Here is a 14,355-nt window from a genome sequence, read left to right as displayed (position 1 = left end):
CACATGCACACACAGAGTTCATGGTTCTTTCCCCAGAAAACTTCCTTTCCCAGAGCTTTAATGCTGCTCCATTCTGTGGCTAGGGGACACCCTCTGGGGCCCAGTCCGAGGACTAGGTGAAGGCCCCCAGGGTTGGTTAAGTGGTAGACCTGGGACATACCTCTCAGCACTCTGATGAGAACACAGCAGAACCTCTGCCCAGAACCTCTGTGGGTCTGTCAGTATCTCCTATTTGGCTTCTTTCTTTCTTTCTCTCTCTCTGTCCTTCTGTCTGCCTGTCTGTCCCTGTCCATTAGCGCCTCTTTTCATCCCTATTATCGTCTCTCTGTCCGCCTCAGTCTGCCTGTCTGCTCTCTTTCTAACTCTCTGTCTCTGCCTCTTTCTTTCGCTGTCAATCTCTGTCTCTCTCTATCCTTCCTGTCTTTCCCTTTCTGTTTCTCTCTCCTGCTCTTGTATTGTTTCTCTGTCTCCCTCTCTCTGAGCCTGACTGTGAAGTGCATCTCTCTTCCTAAAGGTTTTAGGCGGTACCTTTTCCTGGGTCGTGTTGTGTGCTGACTTGGTGCTGCCCCTACCAGCTCCTGCCTCCTCTCTCCCCCACTTACCTCCTCTGGCCCCCAAGCAGGCTGGACTCCCTCTCAGGGGTTTGAGTCCGTGGAGCCAGTGGAGCAGCTGGGCAACTGGGCACAGAAAAGGCAAAGGTCGGTGCCGTTGATGCTGCCAGAGAGGCTAGCACCCTCGCCCTCCTGCAACCGCAGGAACTTCATTCTTTCTGAGCCAAGGCTGGCAGAGAGGGCTGTTGGGGAGAGCCCAGGGATCATGGGTATGGCCCTAGCCCAGGCTGAAGGCCAGAGCCAGAGGGCTTCAGGGGTGACCCAAGACTCTCCTGGCAGTGTTCCATGCTGGAGCCTGGAGCAAAAGGCCGGGAGGGGAAGGTTGGGGCCGGAGGCATGGAGGCTGGGTCAGTTGCCACTCAGAGGGGAGAGTTTCAAGGTAGCCAGGCCCCAGTCTTAACCACCACAATCAATGGAGGAAAAAAACCAGGCTTCTAATTTTGCGTTTACCACTTACTAGCTGAGTGACCACAAACAAGGCTGTTTCCAGCTCTGGGCTCTGGGCCGTTTCCAGCTCTGGGCCTCAGTTTTCTCATCTGTGCGGTGGAGAGAGACTGGCTGCTACGTTTCACTTTGCCAGTTGGAGTCTGTTCTATCATCCCATGAGCCTCTGGCACTGTGGATTTGAAGGGAGTGGGGTGTGGACCTTGGGCAGTTCCACTGTGGGGGAGGGGAGGCTACTGGAGGGGAGCTGGGGGCTGAAATCCCAGTGTGGAGCAGTGATGATCGTTTGATCCCACTGGCCTGGGAATCAGGAGTCTGAGGTCCAGGTCCATCCCTTCACTCACCCACCTGATCTCTCTGTGCCTGTTTCACCATGTGTAACCCCATCTGGTGTTAATAGTCCTAATTCCCAGGCCTTGGGAGGATCCAGTGAACTCACAGATGTCCCTGCCATGAGGACTCAGCTCTGAGCAGAGGTGGCGGGTGAGGGAGGGGGGAGTTGGAGGTGGGCCTTTGGGGATGAGGGTCTGAGGGCCCACAGGAGCCATGGGGGCTGTCAGCAGGGGAGGCTGACAGGAAAGGAACAGCTGAAAGGAACTATTGTGGGAAGCAGGAAGGGGGCTCTCTGGGGCAGGCTAATTACAGGCCCAGGCTCTTCCAGACAAAGCCAGCAGCCTCTGAGTGGCCATTCTTCTGGAGAAGAAAGAAGACTTGGCCCCATGAAGTCCTTTCACGCTGGGACTGCAGAAGGCGGACTGGAAGTCAGCACTGTCGCCTCCTGTCTTCACCTCACACTCTGCCCCTTCTTGGCTCCTTCTGTGGGAGTCGGGACTCTTCCTGGAGTTTAAACCTTTTGAAAAACCACAGGAGGCTGAATCAGGGAGGCAGCTGGGAGTGGAGAGAACCCTGGGAAGGGAGTTGGGATCTGGTCCTGCTCTACTATCCTGGGCTCAGTTTCTCCATCTATAACATGGGGGAACTATCCGGTCCTGACCTGCTAAAATTCACTGAGGTGTCCAGAGACTTCCTCGGTGGAACTGAGGCCAGGCCCAGAGAAGCCTGAGCAACAGAACACTGCCTCCTGCCCTGTGGCTTACCCCCCGGCGCTGCTGCCCTCCCTCCTGGGCACCAGCCTGCCCACTGAGACACCAGGATGCATCTGAGTCCAAGTGCGAGTCAAAAACCCAAAATGGTCTTCCCTTCTCACAAACGGACTCGAGATGAACTAGCCAAAAGGAGTATTCCTTATTCTTTTATGCACAAGCAAAAGCTGGGTTGGGCTTGTTGATCACTTCTCCCTCCTTCCCTCCCTCCCTCCTTCCCTCCCTCCCTCCCTCCCTTTCTTTCTAGAAGGTGTTAAAGGTCCCCCAGGCTCCTATCTCTTGCCCAGCCCTGTCCTGGGCACACAGACGTGATTCCTGAAGGCACCTGCAGTTGAGTGTGGGCAAGTTTGAGGTGTGTGCAGTGTGTGGCAATCGGGTGGAGTCACCAGCCTGATTCCAGAGGAGGAGGCTTTTAGCCAGACTGGAGGAGGAGTAGCATGACATCAGATGGGGCTGGGCAGCTTGGGCAGAGGAAGGAGCACCAGCAAAGGCAGGGAGGAGAGACTGGGCGGGCCTGGCTTGGGGCAAAAGTGAGCCTTCCCCAGGACATTATGCTGAGTGAAATCAGCCAGTCCCCAAAGGACAAATACCATGTGATTCCACTTATATGAGGTGCCTAGAGTAACCTCATTCACAGAGACAGAAAGTAGAACGGTGGCTGCCAGAGGCAATGGAGAGATGTTGTGTAATGGTGTAGAGTTTCAGTATTACAAGATGAAAAGAGCTCTGGAGCTTGGTTGCACAGCAATGTAAATATACTTAACACTACCGAACTTGCGCACTTAAAAATGGTTAAGATGGTCGGTTTTATCTTGTGTATATTTTACCAGAATTAAAAAGAAAAAAATAACCAAACATACACACCAAAGCATGAGCTCTGCCCAGAGACTGAGTAGGGGAGGGGAGGCTAGAAGTGGGAGGGGTGGGTCATCAGATGCAGAGGGCCCTCAAACCACGCTGTGGCTGCTGGCACAGTGCAGAAAGCTGGAGGGAGGGAAAGAAGGGAGGAAGGGGGAAAGAGGGAAGCGTTCAGGAAGGGGCTCAGGATAAACCGTGAACGGTGGTGTGTATGGGGCCTGCTTGCAGGGGCGTGGGTCTGGCTGTAGTGCACAGAGGTCTGCCCGAGGGCAGAAGAGACTGGCTTCCGTCTTGTAACATCTCTGAGGGTCACTTCAAACATGCAAGAGAAGAGAGCTACTTCTACCGAATCACTGCGTCTCCAAGACTTTAGACCTAGCAGAGGCAAACCATGGCTTCCAGACCCAGGCTGGTTGGCCAGGCCCAGCTGTGGAAGCAAAGGTTTCCAGGTAACCTCTGCCAGCCACCCTCTTCCCATAATGGCCAGACTGTGGCCTTTTCCAACATGACTTGCAGAATTTTAAACCGCCAGAACTTATCTGCGAAGACTTATCCGTCCAACTCCTACCCATCATACAGATGGGTCCACTGATACCCAGAAAGGGAAAGGAATCTGCCCAAGATCACCTGCAAGTCAGGTGACTAGAACTCTAGTCTTCTAAACGGTCTCTGCCTCAGTTTCTCCTTGGGGGACCTGAAGAAACTGAATTTTAATCATTGCAGAGGAAGCCTGCCACATACATCAGGACCCTTATCTGGGCTGGCCAGACCATCTTTAGACTGGTTATCTCTTACTTTTTGAAAATGATGCCTTCCAGTCAAGGTGACTTCAAATGAACTCTTTTGAATGAAATCTATGCTGTCCATAAATCTACTCTTTAGACTCAGAACGAAGGTACAGAACTCCCTAATAGTTTGAATTTAAATCTTTGAGCCAGTCCCAGGCCACATTTAGTAGGGGAAAATGTAGATAGGTTTAGAATATCTGGGTTCAGATCTCAGCTCTGTTTCTTACTAGCTACATTATCTGAGATTCTCTCAGCTTCAGATTCTTCATCTGTAAGATGAGGATGATTATATCTATCTCACAGAGCCATACAGAGTGCCTGGTACCCAGTAGCTGCTCAGTGAAGAGTATCACAAATGATGGTGATGATATTGGCTAATGATGAGAATAATGACGGTGGTATAGTGGTGATGGTAGAGATGGTTCTTCCTGAGGAGTGTCCAGAATCCACCCTCTCCCACTGGATATCAGCAAGACCCAGGATCAGGAAGGATGGGTTCCAGCTTGACAATTCTTTGGTGCAACAAGCTCTGGGCTCTCTGTAAAGTGAAGCTGTGCCCCATATTCTGCGTTTTGATTCAGAAAGTAAACAAATGGGTTCTAGAAGCAGGTGCTAAGGGTATGCTCCCAGGAAACAGACACTCCCCCGACTCAAGAACTCTAGGGAATGAACAGGCATGTGGAGATAGGCTCTCCTGGAAATGGGAAGCCCTGATTACCCCATACCTGTGTGCTCCCCACACCGGTACTCCTTATCCCTGACCCTGCTCTAATTTTTCCATAGAACTTATCATCATCTAGCAGACATCATAGTTAACTTACTTTCTATATTTAGTGTTTACTTTTATCTGTCCCCACCTCCCTCCCCCACTAGAAGATAAGCTTCAGGAAGGCAGGAATCTTTGGTTCACTGCTATATTCTAGATGCCTAAAATAGTGCCTAGCACACAGTAGATGCTCAATAAATATCTGCTGAATGAACAAAAGCTAAATGGGAGGAATCCATTGCTGCCTTTTTTCCCTGGGACGGGCCCAGCTTCCTGGCTTGTTACCTGGGTTCTCCTCAAACAAACAGAGAAATGTGGGGGTGTGGCCCTGAGCGCCCAGCCAGTAGGCTTTCAGACTGGGCCCAGGCAGGAACGTGGCTGAGAGGGGGCAGCGCTTAGCCCAGGGCTCAGTCCCTGACATGGGCATGGCCTTCAGGGGGCCTGAACTCTGGGTCCCTGCATCCCTGCTGAGCCAGAGGCTGAAGGCCGAGGAAAAGACTTTGGACCTGGAGTTTGAGGTCTTGAGCGTGGGGTTTAACAAGGAGGGCAGATATGCCCTGCGGCTGTCAGCTGAGAGGCCCCAGCAGGCCGGCTCTGGGGCTGGGGTGCAGTTGCAGGTGAATGATGGGGACCCCCTCCCTGCCTGCTCTGCTGTCACTGATGTCGTTGAGCAGAAGGACCCTGGCCGGAGCCTCACCCTCACCAGGAACAAGTTTGTCTTTACTTTGCTTAAAGGTATGAAGTAAGGGTGGAGGCTGGGGAGAGACAGGGACCCTGCAAATCCTGCCTGGCCCCTGTCAGGGACTCCAGGGAGCCTCAGGGGAACTGGGAGGGGCGGGGGCAGAGCTCCAGATTGAATCCCAAAGCTCTGCCTGTGTCACTTGGGCCAAATTGACCCTCTGTGAGCCCCTGCCTCCTTCAGTATGACACAGGGATGCTGACGCTGGTCACCCAGGGTCGGGTGAGGAAGAAATGAAAGGACAGCTGAGGAATGGCTTTGTGAATTTGTAAGAGCTGAGCACACAGCAGGTTTGGGGCCAGTCCCACCGGCCATCACACTGAGTAGCCTTAGAGCCACTGGACTGTGGGTAGGCAGGGTAGACAGAGAGATGGAGACCTGGGCCCAGCCATCAGGTAGAGAGGCAGGAATTCCAAAGAGAGAATAGTTAAGTGACCTGGAAAGAGCAGAAGATCCATACCTAGACTGTGAAGACATCCAAATGGGCTTCCTGGAGGAGGAGGCACATGCAGGAATAGGGAACCTAAGTTCCAGGCCTTCATGTGGTCAGAGATCAGAGTCAGGTTGAACTCCTCCCTCTGGGTGGCAGGACCCAGGACCATCTCACAGGCTAAGAGCCCTCCACTCCCTACATTAGTAAAGGTAGGGGGCCATGGATGGGGCCTGAGAGGGGGTCATCCACAGGGAAACCAAGCCTGGCTTCAACTCAAAGGCCGGGCAGCCCGGGTTTCCCAAGGGCCTTGCCTGTCCTCCTCATCCCCTGGGGGAGGCAGAGAGAGACCCCAGAGACCACCTCTGAGACCCCTGTTCCCTACCCAGCTTTCTGCAAGAATGATGGACAGCACGACGCACAGCTGCGCCTGAAGGCTGAGCAGGGCCTCCGGAAGGGCGGCCCAGAGGGTGGGCGAGGCCATTTTTCCCATCTACCCGTGCCTGGACCAACCCTGAATGAACCTGTCGGCCCGGGAGCACGAGGACCCGCACCACTACTGCGGCAACCTGTCTCTGCTCCGGGCCAGTGCAGACCCCACGGCCTGCCACTGCGGGGGCCTGGCCTACAGGGTGGCCTTCCACATGCACCGGGCCCCTCAGCCTCCTGCCACAAACTGGCCCCCCAGCGCCAGCTAGCCAGAACCAATGTCACCGCACCCAGAGCCCCAGATGCCCGGGCTGCAGATGGGTGTTCCCTGGGTCCCCATCAGGTTCTAGCATCACTGCTCCCCCAGTTAGAAGACCTGTGTCTTTGATAAGCCTGGCTGTCCCCACAATCTTTCACTGAGCAGAGCAGCAGGACTTGCCAAGCTTGCCTCATTCAGTTCTTAAGAACAAGCAGTCTGAGGGTGCAGCAGGGAGTCCCAGTTTGAAGGAGGAGACAGAAAATGGAGCAAAGGCCACACAGATCAAGGACATCACTGGGTGGGGTTTCTCTGCCCAGTGGGTGAGTGTCCCCTGAGACCCTTCCGTCCTCAAACTCACTCTCGCACGTTCTCACCAGGTTTTGAGGGAGGCCTGGAGTGACCAGGAGACAGAAGTCTCTCTGTGCCCACCCTGAAGCCCATCCAGCTCTCACCACGGCCAGGAGGGACTCAGCCCTGAACCAGGACCCTGGCAGCCTCAGGCCCAGGTGACAGGCTCTAGTCCTTGTCCGAGCTGAGGAAGGTTCCCCAACGGGATAGTGTTCCGCAACCAGTGTGTCTGGTGGGCCTCACAGTCAGTATAGATAGACACTAGTAGAGCAAGCAGCCCATTTCACAGGTAGAGAAACTGAGGATCATCCCCAAGGACGCTTGATTCCATTTAACGCCAACAACATTTCCTGGGGACCTTAGTGCACAACAGTGCACGGAATCCAAAGCTAGGTCAAACCCCACGTTCAAGATGCCACCTGGCTTGAAAACAGTCTGGCGTACTGTGGGCATCACATGGTCCCACAAGTTATGTGCTGGAAGGAGAGCTCTGGTGAGGAAGTGTGTGGGTCTGATTTTGGAGCCTAGGAAATGTGGTTCAGAAGAGATATCATTTGAGGTGACTCTTTCATTCATTCATTCCCTCATTCATCCATCAAACACTTGTTAAGTGCTGACTCTAACAGATCCCATGCTAGGCGGGTAAGATTTAGGAATGGCAGTTCTGGACTTTGAGGAGCACATTCCAAGGAGGAGGGACCAGAATGAGCTGGCTGAAAACGAAAGGGTTTGGCTAGCAGCAGAATGAGCTGAGGCTGAAACCAAAAGTTTACAGCCAAAGGTGCCTGGCTCTCCTGCAGCACCTCCACCCCACAGCGCATTGGTCTAGGCTATAGTGGAGCCCACTGTGGTGGGCTGAGTTGGGCTGGAAGACGGCTGACGGATGGGAGAAAGTGGAAGGAATCAGGAACAGTGACAAAAGAGCTAGGTGGATGTTCAATTCAGGAGGCAATGGGGGACCACCAGAGGGGTTTGTGCATGAGAAAGACAATCTGACCCGTGGTTTAGACAGAGTAATCTGGCAGAATGTGCCAGGAGAACTGGAAGGATGGACCAGGGACCAGGCACCGACTTCTCCTGCCCAGGTCTCAGTCTGTTCCATGGACTACTTTGGCCCCTGTTTATTCATTCATTAGTCAGTCGATCAACAAATACTTTTGACCACCTACTGTATGCCCAGCTCTGTGCTGGGTGCTGAGGAGACAGCGGTGAGCTTGTGAGTGAGATAGATGATACCTGGGTTCCGACATGTTCTACAGTTTGTTACAGGACTAGATATGCAAGGAGCTCAGAGCTCAGGGAGAAGCAGTCTCCTGCTGTCTATGTCCCAGCATGTCCTGGCCACCTGAGCCAGGGGACACGTGGACAGTTCTTTGCAGGCCGCAGCTCTGAATGCCTCTGAGGGAGGGTGGGACTGCTGCAGGGAAGGGGGACTGAGATGGCTGAGCCATCCGAGGCAGCTCTAATTTCTGTTATTTAATGCTGTCATTTCCCTGCCGTTCTCCCTCTTAAAGTGTCAGATGTCTGCTTCTACCAAGACAAGAAAATGGCTTTCAAGGGAGAGGAAAATCGCTTCCCTCCTGGGGGTGGGGTCAGCCATCACAGCCCTGACAACAGGGCCAGGAAGCCAGGGGGGAACAGACAACGGAGAGGGGTCCTTCAGAGGATAGAGGGGCTGTTTCTTTCAGCTCAGGCAAACTCATCCAGCAGTTCAGCCTGAGGAAGGAGGGGGGCACCTTTCTGGTGTCTTTGGAGGCTCAAAGACACAGCTGGTAGGACAGCACCATGACCAGGGTCTCAGCGCGGGGTGGGGCCGCAGGCTGTCCTCCGGGCCTGTGGCCAGCTCCCTGGGGAAGTGGATGTGGCCTAGAACCACAGGGATCCTTAAAACCATCCTCCCTCCCCTCCTTGCAGATAGGGAAAATGAAGCCCAGGATGGAAGGACTTAACCCAGCTCTCTTTGATTCTCAACTGAAGAGGAGGAGAAAGCAATCTTGGGGCGGGTGAGGCTGGTGAGGGGAAAAGGCGGTGAGCAGGACAGATGGAGAGGAGGGAACTGCGTTCTTGAGTGTAGCTCAACTTCAGCAATATTCAGTTCAAGGCCAGGAACGGATTTTAGGCTATAGATGCCAATGGAGAGACTCAAGGCCACCTCATACAGGAAGCCTTCCCTGCATTGACTTTGTCCCTTCCAAACCAGCCTCGGTCCCGTCTGGTCAGGCATTTCAACCATTGAATCTATTCAATTTCAAACTTTATTGTAAGCTGACAAGTTGCTCTCCAACTTGTGTGTCAGTTTTTTAAGCCAGAACTGATGATGGTTATGGGTTGAGAGATGGGGTAAGTGTGGAGCCGGGGGCAGAGGGCAGAGGGATTACTAATGCAGTGATCAAGAGTGAGTAGGGAACAGGAGGCAGGGCTCAGTGTGAAGCTTCAGTGACTGACTTTGAATCACTTTGCTTCTCAGCCATGGCTCACAGGCTTCACAGCCATGCTCATAGCATTCCAGAAATCTTGGAGACTCCGCTGGGACAATGAATTCCCCTGAGCTAGCATCTTCCCTTCTTCAGTACTCACATTTCCTGTTATGTGTGTGGGGAGATGGGGAGGTGGCGGGGTCGGGAGGGAGTGAGGGTTGCTGGTAGTGTGGGCTTATGCCCCATGAGTATTTCCAGCAGGTACTAACAGACTCCGGGGTAGAGATCACTCCCTCGGGCCCTGACCCACGAGTTGGGGGACTGGGCTGTGCAGGCAGTGGCTGGAGAGGGAAGTTTACTGTGCATGGGAGGGAACGAGCTCCAGGTTTCCTGCCAGCTGCAGTGTCCTCTAGCGGCTTCCTTTCTGGGCGGAGCTCCCCCAGCCTCATCCTGTCCCTTGACCCTGCCTCCTGCGCCTCTTGGCGGGTTTGAGCCCACAGGGCTGTGCCACCCCGGCACCCCCAAGGCCCTTTCTCCCCAGGGCAAGAGAGAGTTTATCTGACCAGAATGAGGGTGGCCTGTCCAGTGCCAGGCAGGGTAGGTCCCCAAGGATGAGGGAAGCAGCGAGGTGCAGGTCAATCTGGCAGCTGAGCCCTTGGGGGTGACTCCCGCTCAACTCTTTTAAGGGCATATGAGGCCTCCTGGGGCATTATGGGGCAGGGGAGGCCACAACTGCTTTGGGCTGGGAGCCGCAGGGCCCTCAGGGGCCGCAATCCCTCCTTGTACCTCACTCACCTCTCTAAGAGATCCTGAAGGCGGAAGGACAAACTCCTGCAGGGCAGCGCCATTTAGGAGGGAAACTATGGACTGGAAATTCCCAGTCAAGAAATTTCGGGAAACATGAACTTTAAAATTCCTTGCTGGTAGCTCTGTGAGCCATCCTGGGGGCTCCTTCATGCTAGGCCCTGGAGCTTCCTCCCACGCGGGAGGGGAGGGGGAGGGGAAGGAGGGGGAGGGGAAGGAGGGGGAGGGGAAGGGGGGAGGGGAAGGAGGGGGAGGGGAAGGAGGGGGAGGGGAAGGAGGGGGAGGGGAAGGAGGGGAGGGGAAGGAGGGGGAGGGGAAGGAGGGGGCGAGGTGGGCTCCCTCCCCTGCATTTACCTCTTGCAAACAATCGCACTTTTGTTTCAAGGAAATGATTCTGTTCCCGAGGAGCCTTTTAAATGATGCTTTCAAGGGTCTTTTTTTTTTTTAATTCTTTCCATTTAAAACATTTTTTTTTGCCCTGGAGGGGGAAAAAAGAGAAGAAAAAGCTCATAAAGCAATCACCAAATGCTGAGCGCCTGGCTCTAATCCTGTGGCTTCTGATTGTGGCTTTGGCACCAACAGGCTGGGGGGGTTCATAAAAAGGAGTGGAGGGGAACGAGCAGTCAGTGGCTCTCCTGGCGTCCCTGCTGCCTGCGGTCCCCGAAACTCTGTCTCTGCGTCTGTGTCCCTTTGTTCCTTCCTTCCTCCCCTCCCCCACCCCCCTCTCTGATTCTCTCCATCCTTTTCGGGTCCCAGTTCTGGCTAGATCTCCAGACCAGCACACTTCCATCCCCAGGTGTCTTTCTGCCTTCGGGCCAGAGCACTCCAGGCCCTCACTCTCTTCCCCTTCCTGCTCTGCTTTTCAATTCATTCCGCCTTTTATTGCGTACTATTGTATATACTATTTCTGTTGCCCTGGAGATGGGAACAGTTCTAGTGGGGAAAGGCGCACACACTGTTGGATTTCATTAACATTCCTGCCCGGTTCATCTGGGGTGGGGGTGGGGAGCTGGCCTGGCGGGGGAGCTGGGTACTTCTTTGCTCACGCCCCTACACCTCAGTGCCAGACCTTCAGGGTCAGTGTCAGGCTTCCCTCCTGTATCCAGTCTCATGGTGGAGGGGGATGCCCACAGCCATTTCACAGGTGGGGAAACAGAGGCTTGGACTGCTACTAACAAGGTGGGAAAGGTGGGAACAGGTTAGATCAGGACTGCTAACCCCCTCCCAAGCTAATGCTCCAGTCCCTCAGTATTGGGGCCCCAATGTCACCCTTCCCCCTCCCTTCCTGTGCTCCATCACATACGGAGGATGTGAGCAGGTCAGCTCCTCCTTGCAAATGAGGCAGTTTTACGGGCTTTAGAAAAACACTCCAATTGTTCCCTCAATTACCCCGAGTGGATTGAATATATTAATCTCTCTCTTAACTCGAGTGAGAGACTCGGCTGCTGCCCCTCCCCCAGCCACCAGCACCCCTCCACGGGCACGTGCTGGGGAGTGACTCCCAGCCCCTGCTCCCCTGGCCTGGGCCCCAGATCAGGTCAGCCTGGGTCCAGGCAGCATACTTCTGCTGTGCCTAATACACACACACACACACACACACACACACACACACACACACACACACACACACACACACACACACACACACACACACACACACACACACACACACACACACACACACACACACACACACACACACACACACACACGGCTGCTTTACATTCCTCCATCAATTCTCATTGATTTTGCTCCTTTGCTGCTATTTGGAAGAGCCTTTTCCTTGTGTAAACTCAATCAAGGGGCGAGGGTGGTGGGAGAGGACTGCTGGCAGCTCCCCCTTCTGCTCCTGTGACAACTGCCTCCAGCTTAAACACACTCTGCCCCAGGCGGCTGAGCTCCGTTAAAAGCTACCTGAGGTTTCCCTTTGTAGCTCAATTTTCTTTTATTTCTGGGGAACAAAGGCACTGTCAAGACGTTCCCAGAGCGCGCTGTCACCCATGCAGGGAGGGGTGTGGACCCATCACCAGTCGCCGAGGAGAGCTGAGGCTGCAGGAGAGGCGGGGTTGGCCAGGGCTGGCCCCAGGTTGGGGGGAAGGGGCGGTGAGGGACTTGGCCAGACCCTCCTCAGGAAGAGAAAGGCCCTTGGCTATTTGTACCACAATGACCCTGCAAGCTGCCTGCTGTCCCTTCTTGCTCCTGGGTGGCCCCGAAAGACTTTCTGCCCACAGGGGCCTCTGAAGGGCCTCAAAAGTCCCTGGACATAGTGGATATGACCTGAAAATATGTAAGTTGGGGGGTCCCATATTTATGTCCTTGCCCGAGCCAGTCTCTTCACCCTCCCTGCCTGATTTCCAAGTCTCTATATATGCCTTTGGAGTCGGTGCCTAGAGCTCAGACGGGTGGGTTATAGGAGAGTTTGGGGTTCAGCCAACTTGCAGTGAGAGGCAGGTACAGTGGGGTCAGGTGGATCTGGGTTCAGGTCAGTCTCTAACATTTATTTAGTAGCTGTGTGACCTTGTGCAGGTCATATAACTTCCCTCAGCCTCCATTTTCACATCTGTAAAATGGGGGAGAGCAATGCCCTCTGTTGCTGGGAAAATTAAATGAGCTGGTATATGGTTAGCCATGCCCTGCAGGCAGGGTTTAATAGATGCTCTTCTAGTAATGAGTTGGGATGTCTGTACTAGGCAAAGCAGATGCGTCTGGGCCTCAGTTTCTGGATCTAGAAAAGAGGGTAGCTCCTGCTTGCCTAGCTGGCCTCCCATGGGAAGGGTGTTGGGAACTTGTGAAACCCACTGTCTCTGGGACCTGGGTACCAGTTTTCAGGGTTGAGAAGGCTGGATCAGCCTGAGCGCTGATCTGGGAAGAAACTCCATTAGCAGATTGTTGTATCTGAGCACACCAGATGGCCCCGCTGCCCCTCCCCCATCACTGCCTTCCCCCACCCCAGCCAGGGGCTGCCGCTGACTCACACCTCCTGGAGGCCCTGTGTATGTGTGTGTGTGTGTGTGAATGTGTGATATGTGTGTGGTGAAGGGGAAATGGAGAGGAAGGGGAAATGGAGAGGAAGGGGGTACCTGGCTCTGATGTCCTCCCAGCCAGCCCAGGCCCAGCAGCTGAAGGGCTCCGGGGTTGGGGGGCGGGCGGGGGGGATACTATGGTAGCCTTCTCATCTCCAGAAATTACCTTCGTGTGAAAGGAGGGAGGAGTGGCAGGAGGGTCCAGTTGTCATGCCTTTTAGGGTCATCTTTCTCTCTTCTCCCTCGCTCACACCCTTGGAAAGTAGATGTTCCCCCAACAGACACTCGGGAACACAGCCACTCTCACAGACGTGCAGACACACAAGGACACACACATGTTGGGTATACACAAACCCACCACATCCTGGACATGCAGAGACCCACTGCCCACATCACAATGATAGATTCATACCGACTCATTGACGGACATACATGGAGCACACCCCCTCCCACACACAGACCCATACCTCCACGGGACCCTCCTGGCTTTATCTCTGTACAAGCCCTCCAAGTGCAGCCTCTAGCAGAGGAGAAAGAAGCTTTGGGGATATGGCATGTATGATGTATGAGGTTAAATTAAAACCCCGTATGAAACCAGTCTTTAATAACTGGTCTCTAGGACTTCCCTCGTGGTGCAGTGGTTAAGAATCTGCCTGCCAATGCAGGGGACACGAGTTCAATCCCTGGGCCGGGAAGATCCCACATGCCGCGGAGCAACTAAGTTCAGGCACCACAACTACTAAGCCTGCGCTCTAGAGCCTGCGAGCCACAACTACTGAAGCCCACGTACCTAGAGGCCATGCTCTGCAACAAGAGAAGCCACCGCAATGAGAAGCCCGTGCGCCTCAACGAATGGTAGCCCCTGCTCACCGCAACTAGAGGAAGCCCATGCACAGCAACGAAGACCCAATGCAGCTAAAAATAAATAAATATTTTTTAAGAAAAAAATAAATACCTGGTCTCTAATATTAAACAGCGGATGGGGGAGGGCAGAAGGGAAAGAAAGTTGACTGCCCAGTTGGCCTGCCATGGCCCTGGTGAGGGGTTGGCCCGTCAGGAGTCAGCCGAGACACCCCAGCCTGGGTCCCCGGCTGGTTCTGCAGAGTCCCTGGGCTCAGGCGCAGCTGAGGCCAGCAGGATGGATGGCGGATGAGTCAGGGGTATCCTTTCTCTACCTGGATCTGACAGCCTGCCCTTGGGTCCAATGGTCCAACCTCCCTTGGCCCACAGTGATCATCTGTCCATCCAACCATTCATCCATCCACTCCCCAGAAGTAAACAAGGTAGCTGATCTCCCAGCCCTTGGGGAGCCACCAGGCTAGGTGGGGAGAGGAAA

The sequence above is a fragment of the Globicephala melas genome, chromosome 2 (genome assembly GCF_963455315.2).
Source record: "Globicephala melas chromosome 2, mGloMel1.2, whole genome shotgun sequence".
Taxonomy (NCBI): Eukaryota; Metazoa; Chordata; class Mammalia; order Artiodactyla; family Delphinidae; genus Globicephala; species Globicephala melas.
The sequence above is the reverse complement of the archived record's forward strand: the minus strand, read 5'-3'. Positions refer to the sequence as shown.